This window comes from Diabrotica virgifera, chromosome 7, assembly GCF_917563875.1.
Source record: "Diabrotica virgifera virgifera chromosome 7, PGI_DIABVI_V3a".
In the NCBI taxonomy this organism is placed as follows: domain Eukaryota; kingdom Metazoa; phylum Arthropoda; class Insecta; order Coleoptera; family Chrysomelidae; genus Diabrotica; species Diabrotica virgifera.
This window is the reverse complement of record NC_065449.1, coordinates 223,994,350-224,013,910: the sequence shown is the minus strand read 5'-3', so window position 1 is coordinate 224,013,910 and position 19,561 is coordinate 223,994,350.

Sequence of the window (19,561 nt, the reverse complement as noted above, 5' to 3'; positions counted from 1 at the left end):
ACCCCTTAAAAATTTTCTGTGAACTACTTGTTTATAAACAAAATAAGGTATTGAGTTGCACAAGTATATAAAAAAAACATGTTTTATTAACTTATTACCCTTATTAGCTACTACTATATTATAAAAGTTGAAAAATGAAATTAAAAAGGTGTTAAAAGCAAATTAGCAAGTACCAAGGGAGCGTTCAAGTATTACGTAACGCGATTTTTGAAGATTTTTGACCCCCTCCCCCCTGCGTAACGCACTGCAATGGGCGTTTGACTATTAGTAACGCAATTTTTGAAGATTTTTGACCCCCCACCCCACCTGCGTTACGTAATACTTGAACGGTCTCCAACCTATAATAACTGAAAGTGAAGTAAAATATCTAAAAAAATTAAAATTTATGGAGTATAGAGACTATATTAATAATTTAAATCAGTTATTACAATAAAAAATGTAAATCTGACCAGTTAATCAAAAACACAAAAAAAAAAATTTTAAACTTAAACTGCCAGACGATGACACCCCGATTCGACTTTAGAGCTACAAGTTCAGAATGACACTAAATAGCCACTTCAAACGCAAACAAATCTATGCTATATAATATTATAAAAAGCTACTATGACGCATAGCACGGTTAACAAACTTGAAATACCAAATATTTGATGAAAATGTGTTATGGGGTGCTGGTAGCACCCCACGTGGCAGGTGCCGGGTTAACTATTGATAATATTTTTAGAATAAAAAATCCTCCTAAAACTTTATAAACTCGCATTATAATTCGAAATATTTTTACATAAATATACTTGTATGTATATGTATATAAGCTGTACACTCCCGTGGAAATTATAGCTGTTTTTCACTTTAATGATCCGTTAAGACATGGGGGATCAGTCCACTCCTCTTCTAATCTGTCTTCTCAAAGCTTCTGATGTGTCCTTCGTTTCCGTCACTACTTTTCTCCACTCATTTCGGTTCTCAGTCTTTTTTTTTCCAGTTTCGAATTCCCATAACCCTTAAGTTGTTTTTGACTTGCTGTTTCCATCTTGTTTTGGTCTGCCTCGTGCTCTTGTCTCAGGGGGTATCCAGTTGGTAATAACTTTAATACATAAATATACTTACCTACTTACCATAAAAAAGAAATTTACCACACACCACTCTGCGTGGGGAGTCGTGTTTGGTATTATTCGATAGATTGTTGACAAATATTGAACACGTATTTTTTAGTTTTTAGATCTATCGTTCGTTTCGCGAAATATTCGCTTTTTTCTTGTGAAACTTTGTGACTAACCCATTTCCTTGCCCAAATCGTCAGATTTTTAAATATACACTGTTTTGCATATTATACTTAACTTACTTTATCTTAACCTGACGATTTCGAGTTTTTCTAAAGATAGATTTTTTTCGCCCACCACCGCCCCCCCTTAACGAACTCCCCTGTGTTTAGGGCCAATATATGATAGAGGTACATCTACAGGAGGTACAGGTACAGGGTACCAGGTTTCTCCACATTATGATAATCTGACTCGCTTGAGTTACTGCAAAAATCCCCGATTGGGCTCCCCTACAATTATAACATAACGTTCGATTTTTTGTTAGAGATTAAAAAAAAGTTTAGTAGTTCCAATATAACACAAAATCTAGGCATGGGATAAAAAAGATTATTTGAAGGAAGTGCTTAATGGCGGTATAGGCTCTTTTTTTAATATTGTATTTAGCTATAAAGTAATTTCCACATACTAACATATTTCTCAAATTGGGCTTCGTACCGCCATTAAAGCCACAATCTTGGAACGTGTTTTCCGTTTTGATGACGTCCTACTGTAGCCTCTTAAAAATAAAATAACAAATTAGACCTATATAAATCGGAGCATACCTACGCATCTAAAATATTCGGAGTTTTAATTGATGTGATTTACAAATAAAAAATAGCATGAGAAAAATACGAGGATTACTAGCAAAATTCCGCTATTTGAAAGCGTTTTTGAAGGTTGAATAGCTTAAAATGCTTTAGCTGTCTCTAGTACACTCTTATCTTGTATATGGGATTCTAGGATGGGATGTTAGCTGAGCCACATGTTTCTTCAAAATACGCAGAAATGGTTTCTTAAACTAATAAATACCACATATCCCTCAGACCAAATTTAACATGGAACTTAGGTTTTTTAATGTTCGGCAATTGTTCTGCTTAGAGCTACTTAAAAATATTTACAAAGAAAAATTGTCAGATTATGAAACAAAACGAGAATTAATCGTCGAATATATTACGTCAGTATACTTCAATTATAGCAAGATGCAAATTCATAAAAATGAGAAAGCTCTTAAGCAACCGCAACCTAAGCGTTAACCTCCGATGGCGCGCCACGAAATGCTACGTACTCTCTACGCTGCTTTACGGAGTAGAAGGGTGGACGTTAACAGCGGCAACTATAAAGAAGTTAGCGGCTCTAGAAATGTGGCTGTATCGACGCATACTGAGAATACCTTGGACAGACAGAGTGACCAACACAGAGGTATTGAGACGAATGGATAAAGAGGTGGAATTGTTAACAACTGTTAAAAGGAGGAAAGCGTCATACCTGGGCCATGTGTTCCGTAATGATAAGTACAGACTGCTACAGCTTATCGTGGAAGGCAAGATTGAAGGTAGAAGAGGTTTGGGCAGAAAGAAGAAATCCTGGTTGAGAAACTTGAGAGAATGGTTTCAAATACCAGAAGCTGCGAACATAATACAAGCGGCACAAAGCAGAGAAACCTATCGTTTGATGGTCGCCAACCTTCGGTAGAAGACGGCACATAAAGAAGAAGAAGATATTTCAATGCTACAAAGTGGCTGCAGACTGCAGACCGCAGACTGCAGCGACAGTGTCTTCTGCGGTCAGACCAATTCCGAGCAGAACTGCACTGCATCTACATAATAGCGACAACAGCATTGCATAGTATAATATTAAAAGTCGTATAAGTCATAAGTAGGATGTCAGACGCAATGGACAACGATGAATTAATGTTATATCTTTTGATGGAAGAAGAAGATGAGGACGATCATTTACTTTTGCATTATAAAAGAAAATGGAAGCCAACTAGGACTCTATTAAAAAATAGACAATTTGAAGGAAGCTTGCGTCGGTCGTAAATAACTGAATATTTTGCTACAAAATTAATTAATTGCTCTTTTTGTTCATTTAAAATACTCATTTTCAAAAGAAATTCAATTATTTTCACTTTTTAGTCAATTTGGAAACAGCAAAAATACGTGTTCTCGCTCTGCGGTCGGCGACACTACAGGGACGATTTCGAACAAGACCGCAAACCGCAGACCGCAGCGACAGACCTACTGGTTCATATGATTTCTAAATCTTATCTAGACCTTATGAGCTGTATGTCGAGTAGAGCGGCACTGTCGCCGCCGCACGCAGAAAGTCGCCACCGCAGACCGCAGTACTGCACCAGAACTAGTAGCGTCGCCGACCGCAGAGCGACAACACGTATTTTTGCTGTTTCCAAATTGACTGAAAAGTGAAAAGAATTGAATTTCTTTTGAAAATGAGTATTTCAAATGAAGCATAAGAGCAATTAATTAATTTTGTAGAAAAATATTCAGTTACTTAGGACGCAAGCTTCCTTCAAATTGTCTATTTTTAAAAAGAGACCTAGTTGACTTCATGTTTCTTTTATAATGCAAAAGTAAAATATCATAGTCATCTTTTCCTTCCATCAAAAGATAACATTTGTTCATCGTTTTTCATTGCGTCTGACATCCTACTTATACTTTAATATTATACTATTATAAATTCCCATCGTGCAATGCTGTTCTCGCTATTATGTAAATGCAGTGCAGTTCTGCTCGGAATTGGTCTGACCGCACACGACACTGTCGCTTCAGTCTGCGGTTTGCGGTCTGCAGTCTGCAGGCACTTTTGGAATCGTACCTTAACGCAACGTCCAATTACATACTTTGATTCAAGAATATAACCAGTATAAACAATAATTGTCCACAAAATTTAGAAATATTACAAATTTTTATTTGTATAAACAATTAGTAAAAAAAGACCATGAAATCCTTTATAAAAGGTATATTTGTTAAAATCCCTATACAGGGCTACATCATAAAACAATCAGAACTAGTTTTCAATCGGTTTACCGATCATCGTCAGTGTTTTCTTGAATCAAACATGCGTGACTTCACTTCTTCACTTGCTTCCACACAGCCATGATGTGAACAGGTCAAATTTAGCTCAATGGTACCTCGAGCGTGAAACATTGGATATTTTATACATCCATGTGTAAAGTCACATACTTTTTATATGTTCAAATGACGGACTAATTTTAAATGGTTTTTACCCAAATATTTTTACTTTGGTGGTTAGCATGTTTGATTCAAGAAAACACTGATGATGATCGGTCAACCGATTGAAAACTAGTTCTGTTTGTTTTATGATGTAGCCCTGTATAGGGATTTTAACAAATATACCTTTTATAAAGGATTTCATGGTTTTTTGTAATAAATGGTATACAGCCTACTACAGGAAAAATTTTTTCCTCGTGGATTTTTTTAAACAATTAGTATTCCTTGGTATTCACCTATTGGACACCTAGTCCTGTCGCCAGGGGGGGTACAACGGCCTCGTTAATTCAGATGGACTTACCCAAGTTTTTTTTATGTATTTTGACCCGTAGAACACGAATTTTTTGGGTAACAGTTGATCCGGATGTCGATAAGATTGTTATAGACCAAGAACTTGAGGAATCAAATAACAGCGATTTTTGGCAAAACAAAACAATATTTTGTATTTTTTGGGTCATTTTAAGCAAAAAATATTTCTACAAGTTTTTTAGTAGGATGCACAGTTTTCGAGATAAACGCGGTTGAACTTTCAAAAAATCGAAAAACTGCAATTTTTAAACCCGAATAACTTTTGATTAAAAAATAAAATAGCAATTCTGCTTAGCGCCTTTGAAAGTTCAAGTCAAATTATGTCGGTTTTGATTATTTGCATTGCTAAAAATTTATTGTGTTATTGTTAAACAAAGCTACAAACCACTAGTGCGTGAGTGATGTTTCTATGATTTCTCATTTAAAATCGAACGAGTAGGTAGAATAGGTACTAGTGCAATCAAGACTATTTCTACGTTACATGCGTTAAAACGCATGTAAAAGCACGGGAAACCCTACGTGTTTATAGCTTTGTTAAACAATAAAAAAATAAATTTTTACCAATGCAAATAATCAAAACCGATATAATTTGACTTAAACTTTCAAATGCGGTAAGCAGACTTGCTATTTTATTTTTTAATCAAAAGTTATTCGGGTTCAAAAATTGCAATTTTTCGATTTTTTTAAAGTTCAACCGCGTTTATCTCGAAAACTGTGCATCCTACGAAAAAACTTGTAGAAATATTTTTTACTTAAAATGGCCCAAAAAATACAAAATATTGTTTTGTTTTGCCAAAAATCGCTGTTATTTGATTCCTCAAGTTCTTGGTCTATAACAATCTTATCGACATCCGGATCAACTGTTACCCAAAAAATTCGTGTTCTACGGGTCAAAATACATAAAAAAAACTTGAGTAAGTCCATCTGAATTAACGAGGCCGTTGTACCCCCCCTGGCGACAGGACTAACCAAGGCAATATCAATAAAATCCTACAACAAAATGAATGCATGAATAATATAAATTCCCTAAACGAAAATATCGTAGAAGCTATTCGAGATGATCAAGTACAATGCTGTCCTAATTAGACGACAAGACGAAAAAATAACCATTGAAACAAAGCAACTAATGAAAACTAGAAGAAAAATCAAAGGAAACGAAAGCATTGACGAAGAAGAACTGCTAAAAATAAATAAAGAAGTATCAAAAGGTATAAGGAAAAATTTAAGGAGAGGACATCGCACACATTTTATGGAAAATATAATGTCACTCAAATTCAATAAAATTTATACGAATAGATTCGTTTTAAATTAACGATCAAATCTTATCATTGCGCCAACTCCATATTTTCAATAATAAGAGCAGAAATTGATATAAATAAATCTGAAATCAAATGGATACGTACATAAGTTAGAGAGAAAAAAAATATTTTATAATACCCAAATTGTCGGTACTCCATAAATCAGCGGATTAGTTTCACTAATCCGCTTAGGCCCAGCGGCGTTTAAGCTCTTTTGAATAGCACCCAGAGCAATAGTAATTGTAACTGACAGTTTTACTGACTCCAAAAATGTGATTTCGATAAACTTTAATTGCAATTTGCGCCGTAATTAATCATAATTAAGAGTTGGCGCAATGATAAGATTTGACCGTTAATTTAAAACGAATCTATTCGTATAAATTTTCTTGAATTTGAGTGACATTATATTTTCCATAAGATGTGTGCGATGTCCTTTAAGAAAGAAAAGGTCCATCGAAAATGTGAAATATACAAACTAAAGAACAAAGAAGGAGTCCCCACATAAAATAGAGAAGAACTACTACATATAGTTGAAGACTTCTACCAAGAACTATACACAAGCCAAAGAGAAGTTCAAACGAACTTGGAAGTGGCCGCATCACGCAAAATTATCAACCAGGGTTCAAAGCTAATGCTAGAGAACACATTAAGCGATATCCAGGACGCAATGAAACAGACGAAACACAATAAAAAGCCAGGAGAAGATGGAGTCGTAATAGAAGCTATAAAGATGGACGGACCTGCCGTTCTTAACCAAATAAAAGTTTTATTTAATATTTGTCTAACAGATCGTTGCATACCGGAAACATGGAACAATGCAGTAATAATTTTACTACACAAGAAAGGAGACAAGGCGCACCTTGAAAACTATAGACCAATCAGATTATTGTAAAGACCTTGTAACGAAAAAAGCGATGGACTACCCCAGCTAATTGAAACAATATCCGAAAATATTGCTTCAACCAACTAAGATAGCCATCGTCACCCTTAGCTTAGCTCAGTCACTCAGGTGTGTGTTCGTCTTGTCCTAACCTCAGATATGAACTATGAAAATTGGAATGGTAGCAAACAAAACAATATATTTTAACCAATCATGTTTATTGTTCATAAAGATATAATAAATAAAATGACTTGTAAATTGCATTAACAAATTAAATTCTTGCCAAAAACTAACAATTCTGGATTATACTTATGGCTTTTGGTAGCTGATGGTATCTTCTTGATGTCGTATGGTTCTGCTGTTGTAGACTTCTCGTAGGCCTGGGCGGATCTTCGGCCCAAGGCCCCTGCAGCTAGAGGTGGTGGTTGTGCAGTCTGGATGTCATTGTCTTCGCCTTTAAGTGTGCATCACCGGTGATGTGAGGCTTAGGTTCCCGAAGAGGGAAAGGTTGATCTCTTTCCAAAAACTATAAAACAGAGACACATATCAATCATCAAGAAGAAAAACCAAAATATACCTTTTCCAAACAGTATTCAGAAATAGTAATTGGCAAGGGTAAATTACATAGAATTAAGATGAGGAGAATAGTTAAAATTTTGATCACTAAACGTGCATGTAGGTATGTAAATTAAAAAGATAATTATATTTGAAACTAAAATATCAGAACACATGGTCTGACATTGGAAGGTTAGATAAAAAAAAACATTAGAAAAACTGTTAGATGGAGAAATATAATTACTGTAAGAAATTATTAAAAAAACTATATGTAGCTCACCCCAAGAGGAAGATGATTTGTTGAAATAAAATGATTTATTTTTGAAGCTGCTTTGCTTTTTAAAACATTTCCACCTCCATTTTGAGAATGAGATATGGGGGTTGTCACTGTCATTAAAATGACATGACAGCGAACCTTGAAATTTGAAATAACGAACATGAAACACAAGAGATGATACAATGTAAATAGGGTTGCCTATTACAGAACGAGCGCCAACCAATTTTTAAAGGGGAAATGGGTAAACCAAATAGAAGAAGATAATGATTAATGAAAATATTAAAGGAAATAAGATAAAATAATTATTTAAAAATAAAATATCAAAGATGTGACGTTTGTAACGTTACAACCTTAATAGAAGAATCGGTAGAATATAACATATCACTGCTACTTATTTTCGTAGACTTTCACAAAGCCTTCCACACTGTAGAATTAGACAGCATTATAACGTTGCTAACGTCACATCTTTGATATTTTATTTTTAAATAATTATTTTACCTTATTTCCTTTAATATTTCATTAATAATTATCTTCTTCTATTTGGTTTACCCATTTCCCCTTTAAAAATTGGTTGGCGTCCGTTCTGTAATAGGCAACCCTATTTACATTGTATCATCTCTTGTGTTCCATGTGCGTTATTTCAAATTTCGGTCCAAGGTTCGTTGTTATGTCATTTTAATGACAGTGACAACCCCCATATCTCATTCTCAAAATGGAGGGGTAATGTTTTAAAAGGCAGAGCAGCTTCAAAAATAAATCATTTATATTTCAACAAATCTCCCTCTTGGGGTGAGTTACATATAGTTTTTTTAATAATTTCTTACAGTAATTATATTTCTCCATCTAATAGTTTTTATATTGTTTTTTTATCTAACCTAACTTCCAATGTCAGACCATGTGTTCTGATATTTTAGTTTCAAATATAATTATCTTTTAATTTACATGTATGCACGTTTAGTAATCAGAATTTTAACTATTCTCATCTAAATTTCATTTAGTTTATTCTTGTCATCTGCTACTTTTCCTGACGATTAGAACGGCAGATGGCACACGTTGGTTTTTCTTCTTGATGATTGATATGTGTCTCTATTTTATAGTTTTTGGGAATAAAATCTACTTTCTCCTTTCGGGAGTATGAAGCCCATCGCCGGCGATGCACCAGATGGCTGACAACGTGAGACCATGACACGTAGACTGCACAACCACCATCTCTAGCTGCAGGGGCCTAGGGCCGAAGATCCGTCCAAGCCTACGAGAAGTCTACAACAGCAGTATCATTCGACATCAAGAAGTAACCATCGAGCCGAGTACCAAAAGCCATAAGTATAATCCAGAATTGTTAGTTTTTGGCAAGAATTTGAATACATTTGTTAATGCAATTTACTAATTCATTTTATTTATTATATCTTTATGAACAATAAACATGATTAGTTAAAATATATTGTTTTGTTTGCTACCATTCTAAATTTTCATAGTTCATACCTAAGGTTAGGAAAAGACGAACACACACCTGAGTGACTGAGCTAAGCTAAGGGTGTAACGATGGCTATCTTAGTTGATTGGGGTAATATTTTCGAATATTGTTTCAATTAGTTGGGGTAGTCCATCGCCTACTCGTTTCAGCATTATAACTGCTCTGAACAAGAGTAGAATAGAGTACCGGCTTACAAAGTTAGTACAAACATTGTACCAAAACGCCATAATGCGTGTAAAACTACATGATGCCACCAGAGAAATTCATATCAAGCGAGATGTGAGACAGGGCGATACTTCCTCACCTAAATTATTTATCTCGGTCCTCGAATACGCTTTTAAAATGCTAAAGTGAGAAAATAGAGGAATAAAAATAGACGGGAAAATGCTCAATCATTTGCGTTTTGCCGACGATATAGTACTTACTACCGAAATCTGGGTGAAGCACAACAAATGTTAGAACACACGTATCTTCAACAATAGGTCTAAAAATGAACATCAGTAAGACCAAATTTATGACAAATTTAGTTCGCAGCGAACAACTAACCATCCAAAATCAAGTGGTAGAATTGACAGAAAAGTACATATATCTCGGTCATGAACAGTGGCGTACCGATAGATCAGCGGGCCCTGGTTCCAGTTGGGATACGGGCTCACCCGCTCAATAAAAACCCACATTGTATAACACGAGTATCGAGCATCTAGCCTATTGTATTGGGATTATTTCTATGACCCACCGTATGAAACTTGCATTGAATATCTCAGTTTCCGAATTTCTGCAACTTTGTAGTTTAGATACAACTTATTCATGGATCGTGCTTATATAAAAAATACAAGCGTTTGACTTAGCACGTGTAGGCAGGCACCGGCAGATAGTCTTTAAACAAGGAATTCGGCAAGTAGGTAAAACGAGCAAGGAAATTTACAAAAGCGTTTCCTGTGTTTCTTAATAAATTTTTATTTCAAATTTTTTGATGAATAGTTATTCTTCGTTTTTATTAATAAGTACCCAGACAAAAATTAAAATTTATTAAGCAGTTACATTTCGTAGTGTGTACTTGTGTAGTTCAAAATGTCCCCATCAAATTAGAAACAAGAGAAGCAAAAAAGCGCTTTAAACCGGGCCCTTGCGGGGTCTGGGACCTGGTTCTGCGGAACACGCAGAACCATGCTCAGTACGCCTCTGGTCATGAAATCAGAATAAGCAAGGATAGTCAGACCTGTGAATTCCAACAACTAATAACACTTGCTTCAGCGGCGTATGATTCACTAAGAGACATCTTTAAGAGCAACATCCCGATAGCTATGAAACGGAAGACATTTGACCAATGCGTTCTTCCTATTATGACATACGGAGCAGAAACTCTCACGCTCACAAAAACAACGGCACTAAAAATGCGAGTGGTACAAAGGCGCATGGAAAGATCAATCCTCGGCATGACAAAAAAAGACAAAATAAGGAAACAAGACCTAAGGAAAAGAACAGGTGTCACTGATGTCGAACGTATAGCCAAGCTGAAATGGATTTGGACAGGTCACATAGCGGGATTAAGAGACTCAAGATGGACCAGAAAACTAATTGACTAGCACCCAAGAGACGACAAACGCAGCAGAGATCGACCACCAACACGCTGGATGGATGGCAAAAAGGCACAAAGAACGGTAAAGAGTGGCGAAAAATGGGAGAGACCTATGTCCAGCAGTGGACAGAAGAGAATGCATGATGATGATAATAAACAATTAGTAACTACTTGGATAAAAGAAAAAAAGGGATTTGTGTAACAATTTAATAAATTTAAATTAGATTAGATAAATAGACATTGAATGAGGACTTTTTTTTACGTATGTAAGTAATCTGAAATTATTATAAATTATTGTAGAAATATGGGTTTACACAGAATAAAATTAAAATAGCGAGGATGACTTCCAACATCCGATAGGGGAAGGAACCTGAAGAAGAAGATATTACACATGCATATTTTATATGTTAGTTTTTCCAAAAAAAAAGACAGAATGCGTGGCTATAACAGCAAATAAATCCAATAAGATGTAAATTGGAACTGGAGGGTTAGATAATAGAACAATTATCATTAATTGAATCGTTTGTTTCAGAAAGGGGTCAAGTCACAAATGTCTACTTTTGAGAAAATCAAGTTTACATACTGTTTACATTCAACAAACAATCACTTTATATAAAATAAAAATTCTACCTAATAGCCTGGAGTATTTGTCAAAAAGTGTTGTATTTTTTTAAAATGTATCTTGTTAATTTGTTTAAAAAAAATAAATTGTTTGCACTCATTTTGTCAAGATTTGCCACTTGACCCTGAAAAAAACGATTTAATTATTGATGAATGTAAATATCTCTGAAGGTATCACGATATCTATCTAGGGAAAGCTTGAAACAGAAATAAGTGGAAAATCAAGTGAATAAAGCAAACTGAGGCGCAGGTTGCCTGAATGACACAATATGGAGAAATAGAAATATCAGAAAAGAAATGTAAGGCAGAATTTACAAATCAGTCATCAGAACAACAATGATATATGCGGCAGAAACACGACCTGACACAGATAGGACAAAAACATTGCTCGAAACAGCGGAAATGAAAACTCTTCGAAAAATCGATGGTAAGACACTATAGGACAGCTAGGATGACAGATATACAACGGAGATGCAAGGTGGACAACATTAATAACTGGATAAGAAACAGAAGAATAGAATGGAATGACCACAGAAGCCGAATGACAACAAATAGAGTACTAATGACTGCGAGAGACAGTTCCCCAATAGGAAAATGATCAGTGGGAAGACCACAAAAACGATGAAACGACAACTTACTAGAGCCACATCGAAAAAACAGACAGAGTCCTGTCTATACAAAATGAAGAAGTAGAAGAATGATACATCAAGGAATAAAATAAAGCGATCGAAAACATCTACCAGACAACACAATAAAAGTAAAAGTAAAACATGAACTAGCTGACCCAATTGAAGCTGGCAATGGGATTATAGAGAGGGGGATTCTTTGAGTCCTTTATTGTTCAACCGGATCATGGATAAAATAATAAAAAAAGTAAGAACTAAAAAAGCATACCAAATGGGAAAAAAACAACTTAAATTAATCTACTATGCAGACGGTGCAATACTAACCTCTCAAAGTGAAGATGATTTACAACGTATGCTCCACCAATTAAATACAACTGCCAGAAAATTTGACATGTTAATTTCCCCAAGAAAGACAAAATGCAGGGTTATAACAGCAAATCGCATATTTTTTTCTTGACAATATCGTCTTGGGTCATACTTGATGGGAAATTATTTTTCCACCTACCTCTACCGAAAGTATACTTTTCCGGACCTGATTGTAGGGAGCAAAGTTGTACTTTTCCTCCCTAGGGAGGAAAAGTAAAAGTGACGTCATGGTATTTCATTCATGAAATGTAACATATTGACGCCCTGTACAATATCTATTTTCTATTACGTAAGTTTCTATACATTTTAACTTTATTTATAAAACACTCTGTATTTTGCAGAATGGTAAAAAACAGTAAATTGTTATTTTGATTTAACAATGTTTACATTATTAATTTGACTTATATTTGACAGTTGACAGTTATATTGTACGTACTTGTTAGTTTTAGTTCTAATAAATTTAGTTGGTTAGTTATATAAATAAATTAAGTAAAAATGAAAAAATGACTTGTTATTTGAGGAAGGTGGAAAAACCATATGTATAACATGGGAGTAAAGTGCCTTTTCCTCCCTTGAATGATTACTGCCCTCCGCTACGCGTCGGGCAGTAAACTTCATTCTCGGGAGGAAAAGTAGCACTTTCCTCCCTTGTTATACAAATAGCTATTTAATTCTTGACATTTTCAAAAATGACCTTTCAGCGGACACGTTGGCAACTGGGATGCACAAATAAATGTGAAAAGTAATGTCAAAATTAGGGAAAATATCTTTCAGTCCACTTAGTGTATAACATTTATAAAACCAGCGGAAATATAAATATATTAATTTATATAGTTTTTACAATCCTTTTCTAAGTAAATCCAAATATTTTTGTCAGTTCTTTATAGAAATTCAAGTCAAATAAAAATTTATAACCCGCCTATGAACTGTTTCACAATACCTTGTTATATTCTTAGAAGAAATGCGTGTTAGAGGTAATTTTCCAAGCGTTCTTCTTGTATTGGTATAACTGCGTATTTGTCATAATCATATTCTAGAATTATGACAGAACCAGAAAGCAATCATTGGCCAATTCAAATGTCAAGTAAAAATCGTGAGTCGTGATTGGCTGTGACGAACGAAAAACCGAAGTTTAATTCGACATCGATAGAAAGATTTAGAATGTATTGCAAAGAACGCGGAGTCTGAAAATAGTTTTTGACGGATAAACATGTCAAAAAGTTAGATTCTAACCGGCATATATTAGTTCCACAAAAGAATTTCCAAGTTAAATTTGGGATATATTAAAGTTCTTTTGTTGAGGATAATTAATGGGTTGATCATTTAATAGTGTAGCAGTTCTGTTGTTTAGTGAAATTTTGGTTTATACGCTCTTGTAAACTTATGCTGGTTATAATAATATTGGTTATGGTTACATGGTAATGGATTAAACCTAAGTTTCCTGGATTAGAAAACTAGAGGTAAATTAGCATTTTCCTGTTTGTTATGGTATAATACCTACATAATATCACCATAGCAGTGGAATTTTCCAGTCATCCGTCGAGTGACGTATGAGTGATCTGTCAAAACTTTCCGATGGTGAAGTAATGTTGTGACAGATGAATATTTTCAAAGTTTAAGTATTTTAGAGTATACATATCAAGAAAATATTGGATTGTATAAAAGAAACTCCTGGTAAGGCGCCCTCAAACAAAATATATCCAGGATCATTTCTATATAAACACCCTAGGATATCTGTGTAAGTACTCTTATTTCATTTGGTAATAGTAGTTGATACTCCCTAGTTCCTTAAACGAACCTATGATCCGCCACCGCACAACCATGAGCTGCCGCAGCAAGTAGCTTTTAGAAATATCCCCTAATTTTTCTCCAGATCCCTTTCTATTTAAGAAATAGTATTCATCCTACTAGAACTCTTCTTCCACCCTATTTCTAACTGTTACAAATGCCGCCCAACGTGTGTGGCTCGACTCATTTTTAGCCTCCTTCCGGCTCCAGTTGTACGCAAAACTGTTACAAATGTCGCCCTAGAATGTGGGGCCGATTCATTTTTCTGCCTCTTTCAGTGTCCAGCTACAAAGTGTCGAGCTACAAATAGCACCCAACGTATCAAGCTACAAATCTGTCTCATTTCTTCCCCAGTCCTATCATTAAGTTGTTCCCAAACAGTTTACTTTTTTTAGCTAGTCCCAACTGTTTGTCAACCTAAATTATTTTTTTGCCCCAGATTTGAGATCAATAATACTATCATATCAGTATCCTAACGTAGTTTAGCCCAAAACGCTAAAATTTATGTCGGTAACCTAGAAAGAGCCCCTACATTTTCTTTTAAAGTTACGAAGTGGTATAAATTTTTTAATAGGTATAAATATGTACTCATTGTAGTGTATCAACATTATTTTTATGTATGTATTTATGGTAGATGTTGATACAGTACCCATGGTGAAAGCATTATTTGAATTTTTTCTAAATATTGATGAGTATAATATAGACAGGTAGTCTATATAAGTAGTGTTGAACATTTTGATATTGAAACTATTTAAAAAGTATAACATTATTGTTGTATTTGTGCATTTATTCATAATTGATTGACAATTTTTTACAGAATAACTTGATTTTGTGATATTTTTTGTTCGTCGTTTGAGTATATGTGTATAGTCTGGTAGTTTCCGTTTGAGCTTTTAGTCCCATTATTTTTTTCTCAACTAATCTAGCTTTGTCAGTGTCATAAGGATACCAAAGGTTAGTTGGAGCCTACGTGTAAATTATTTGGAGCCTATCTGTGAATTAGTCCGAGCCTACCCGTGAAGTAAACGAGTTAGTCAGTCCGATTAATACTTTTTTTTTCCCTTCTTGTACCAAAATACATCACAAGTGTAATACTCGTGATAGAGGAAGCGTGCTTAGTTGTCTAGGAACACTTCCATTAATTATCGGAACAAGAACCATTGTTGGTGTTTCCTGTGTAAGCTCATTCGAGAAGCAAGTTTCAATATTGTTTGTGTTTGAATATCCCTGTTGTGTCTAAATTTTTTGAGTCTGTTGTTCCCTGTTAGTATGTGAGTGTGAATTTTTGACAAATAGTTCATTGACCCCTCTTTTATTTACTGAATGATTGTAGGCCAAGAGCAGAAGCTGTGACAAGACTGGTGATTTGGGATCCGGTTACGTTGGACAGGTGACGTTTGCTTTCGTTTGATAAATAGAAACGGTCCTTTGTTGAAAATCATATTTTCTACTATTCCCTTCTGTCTTTCCCTTGCGTGTTACTTTCACCCCAGTTTTAAAAATGAAGTCTACCCAGGTAAATGATCTGAAAACAGAAGAGTTATCTTATGAACTGTTCATAAGAGGTTTTAAGGTACAAAATAAAAACGTTGAAGAAAAACGTAAGTTATTGAGAGGTCAGTTAAGTAAAGAGACTACGTCATCTGCAATCGATTTTACTAAAAATGTAGTCGATCCAGATAAAGAGTTACCTGCAATTCAGGCAATACTCAAAGATTTGCAAAATATTGCAAAAACGATGGATGCACAGTCAACAAAGGCTGACTTTGCTCGTTTCAAAACAAGGTCCACTCATCTGGATTTCAGATTAGAAAATTTCCCTGACAATGTAGATGAAAAAGTAAAAGAAGTTATTGAAAACTATAAAATGGATTTATTGATGTTGACAGGAGATGTCTTGGAAAAGGAAGAGACATCCGATAATATGTCCATCCCATCGACTAGTGATACAACTTCAGTCCCTGTTGCCCCTATTAGTTCAGTTTCGGCCCCTATTATACAAGTTTCAACTCCTGTTAGAGTTTCTGATTTAAATATCAAATTTAATGGTGAGAGTAAAGCCCTTCCCACATTTTTAGAAAAAATAAGAGATTCTGCTAGGTCCAGAAATATTTCTCAAGATGTCCTTTTTAGATCAGCTTTTGACTTATTTGACGGAAACGCTGCCATTTGGTATAGAAGTGTTAGAAATACAGTTAACAGTTGGAATGAGTTGATAACCTTACTCAAAACTGCTTTCCTACCCCCAGATTACAATGATAATCTCTACGACGATATTAAAAGTCGAAAACAAAAAAAGTCCGAGTCAATCACTATTTATTCCTCAATCATGGAGAATCTCTTTAGACGTTTGGAAGAGTACCCATCTGAAGCACAACGAGTTAAAATCTTAAGAAAAAATATTTTAGTGGATTATATTCCACTCGTAGCCCTTCAAGATTTTCCCACGGTAGAAATTTTAGTCTCTACTGTTAAACGTTTGGAGCAAAATGTTTTGCCTCTGCTTCAAACTACAAAAGGTCTTGCTGGTATCTCATTAGAAGATACAGAGAAACCCCAAGAGAATTTTCAGGTACTTGATAAACAAGACAAGCCTGAAAACCCCAAAAGAGACAAACCAGAAAAGCAAGATCATCCTTTTAAGAAATCCAATACCAATTCCAGACAGAGAAATGAGAGACCCAATCCTCCAGAAGATACTGATGAAAGACATCAATCTTCTTCTTATCCTCCAGAAAGACATCAATCTTCTTCTTATCCACCAGAAAGACATCAGTCTTCTTATCCACCAGAAAGACATCAGTCTTCTTATCCACCAGAAAGACATCAGTCTTCTTATCCACCAGAAAGACATCAGTCTTCTTATCCACCAGAAAGACATCAGTCTTCTTCTTCTTATCCACCCCACAGAAATCAGTCTTCTTATCCACCTCCTTTGATGAAATCCCCTCCCTACCAAACACAAAGAAACCCTAGAAAAATTTTTTGTTGTTTTTGTGGTAAGCACAATCATGTTTCTCGCGATTGTAGATACAGAGAAATATTTTGTTCTCATTGTGGTCAGAGAGGTGTGAGCACTTCCTCCTGTAAGTGTCAAAAAAAACTAGGTAGTGTGCAGCCAGTCGGCAGTTGCACTCCAGTTAGAGTTAAGCCCGACAAACCTTCCCGAAGCATACTTAACCCTCTTTTTGAAAAAGATCGTGATAAACGTCCTCACATTAGTATTTCTATCTTTTCTAAAATTTTTATCGCTCTTTTAGATAGTGGTTGCACTACATCCGTAGTAGGTGCCACTGGAATTAAATTTTTGAATTCCCAAGGAATTAATTATAATTCTACTCCCTGTAAACATGTCTGCTTAGCAGATGGTTCTCATAAATCCGTAGTTGGTAATATTGATCTTCCAATTGAGGCGGATGGTGTTTCCCAAATGGTAAAATTTCTTGTAGTACCCTCCGTTCCCCATAGTTTTATTTTAGGAAGTAACTTTATGCATACATTTTCGGTGTTGTTGAATTTTAGAGATAGAACATGGCATTCTTCCCAAAAGGAAGAGAAAACCGAAACTTTGTATTCTGTAGACTCATTTTCTCCCACCGAAAAGAATTTAGTAAATTCAACAGTCGCTTCTTTTGAGGAAATTTCTAGTTCTAAATATATTGGAAGAACCAATAAGATTGAAATGGTTATTGACACTGGTGATGCAAAACCATTTAAGAAAAGACAATATCCTTTATCCCCATACATGAATAAAATACTACATGAAGAGTTAGACGATATGTTACGATTAGGAGTAATCGAACCAGCCCAATCCCCATGGTCAAGTCCTGTATTATTAGTAAAGAAAAAGTCAGGTGAATATAGGTTTTGTTTTGATGGTCGTTCATTGAATGAAGTCACTGTTCATGATACATATCCTTTGCCCCAAATAGACAGAATTCTTTCGTTACTTAGAGGAGCTAAATGCATTAGTTCCATTGACTTAAGAAAAGCTTTTTGGCAAATCCCGCTGCATCCTGACTCTAGGAAAAAGACAGCCTTTAATGTTTCTGGTAGAGGTTCTTTTCAATTCACTTCTGTTCCCTTTGGTTTGTGTAATAGTGCACAGATTCAACAAAGATTAGTTGATGCTATCTTTGGACCTGAGTTTGAACCCTATATATTCTGTTATTTAGATGACATCATAGTATGTACCCCATCTTTTGAAGAACATATCCAATTGTTGAAAACAATAAGAGATAAACTTAAAGAAGCAAACTTGACCATTAACATCGATAAGTGTGATTTTTTTAAATCTGAATTGAAGTATCTTGGTTATGTAGTTGGTAACAATTCCCTTAAAGCAGATCCTGAAAAAATCTTAGCTATGGTTAATTATCCTAGGCCATCTAATTCTACTGAAATTAAAAGATTTATAGGTATGTGTTCCTGGTATCGTCGTTTCATTAAAGATTTTTCCAGTTTAGCCTCCCCTATTAATGACCTCCTTAAAGGTCATCGAAAGAAAAAACAACCAGTAGTTTGGACTAGTGAAGCTGAAAAAGCTTTTTTGAAAATTAAAGAACTCCTAATTTCTGCCCCTATCTTAGCCCAACCCAATTTCGAACTTCCCTTTGTTGTGCAATGTGATGCATCTGACACTGGTCTTGGTGGTGTCTTGACTCAAACTATTGATGGAGAAGAAAAAGTTATAGCTTATGCTAGTAGGTCCCTTTCCCGAGCTGAAAGAAATTATTCAGTTACAGAGCGAGAATGTCTCGCAGTGATCTTCGCTATCGAGAAATTTCGAGGTTATATTGAAGGAGTTAAGTTTTCGGTCATTACTGACCACCATTCACTTCTCTGGTTGAATAAACTGTCCAATCCTACAGGCAAATTAGCCAGGTGGGCTATGCGCCTTAGACAACATACTTTCGATTTGATTCATAGAAAAGGAACATCCCATTTAGTCCCTGATGCTTTATCTCGAGCTCATACCAATGATACACCCAAAGATGCCCAAAAAGTTGATTATCTAGAAATAGATCTTGACAGAATAGACCCTTGGTTCGATGATTTAAGATCAAAGATACTCCGTTCCCCTGGTGATTTTCCACAATGGAAAGTGGAAAATGATTTCATTTACAAGTATGCCCCATCCCCCAATTCTTTCAAGACTAATGATATTGAATGGAAAATTTTAGTTCCCAAACCCCAAAGATTAGAAGTAATGCAATCTTGTCATGAGCCACCTACGTGTGCTCACTTTGGATTCTATAAAACTTTGTCCCGTATTCAAGAAAGGTACTATTGGCCCAAAATGCGTTGTGATGTGCTTAAGTTTGTCAGATCATGTAAAGTTTGTGGTGCTCAGAAAACACCAAATCATGCTCCTTTAGGTAAAATGGGTAAGCAGAGAGAAGCCCAATTCCCCTGGCAAATAGTTGCCATTGATCTGATAGGTCCCTTTGTTCGTTCTAAA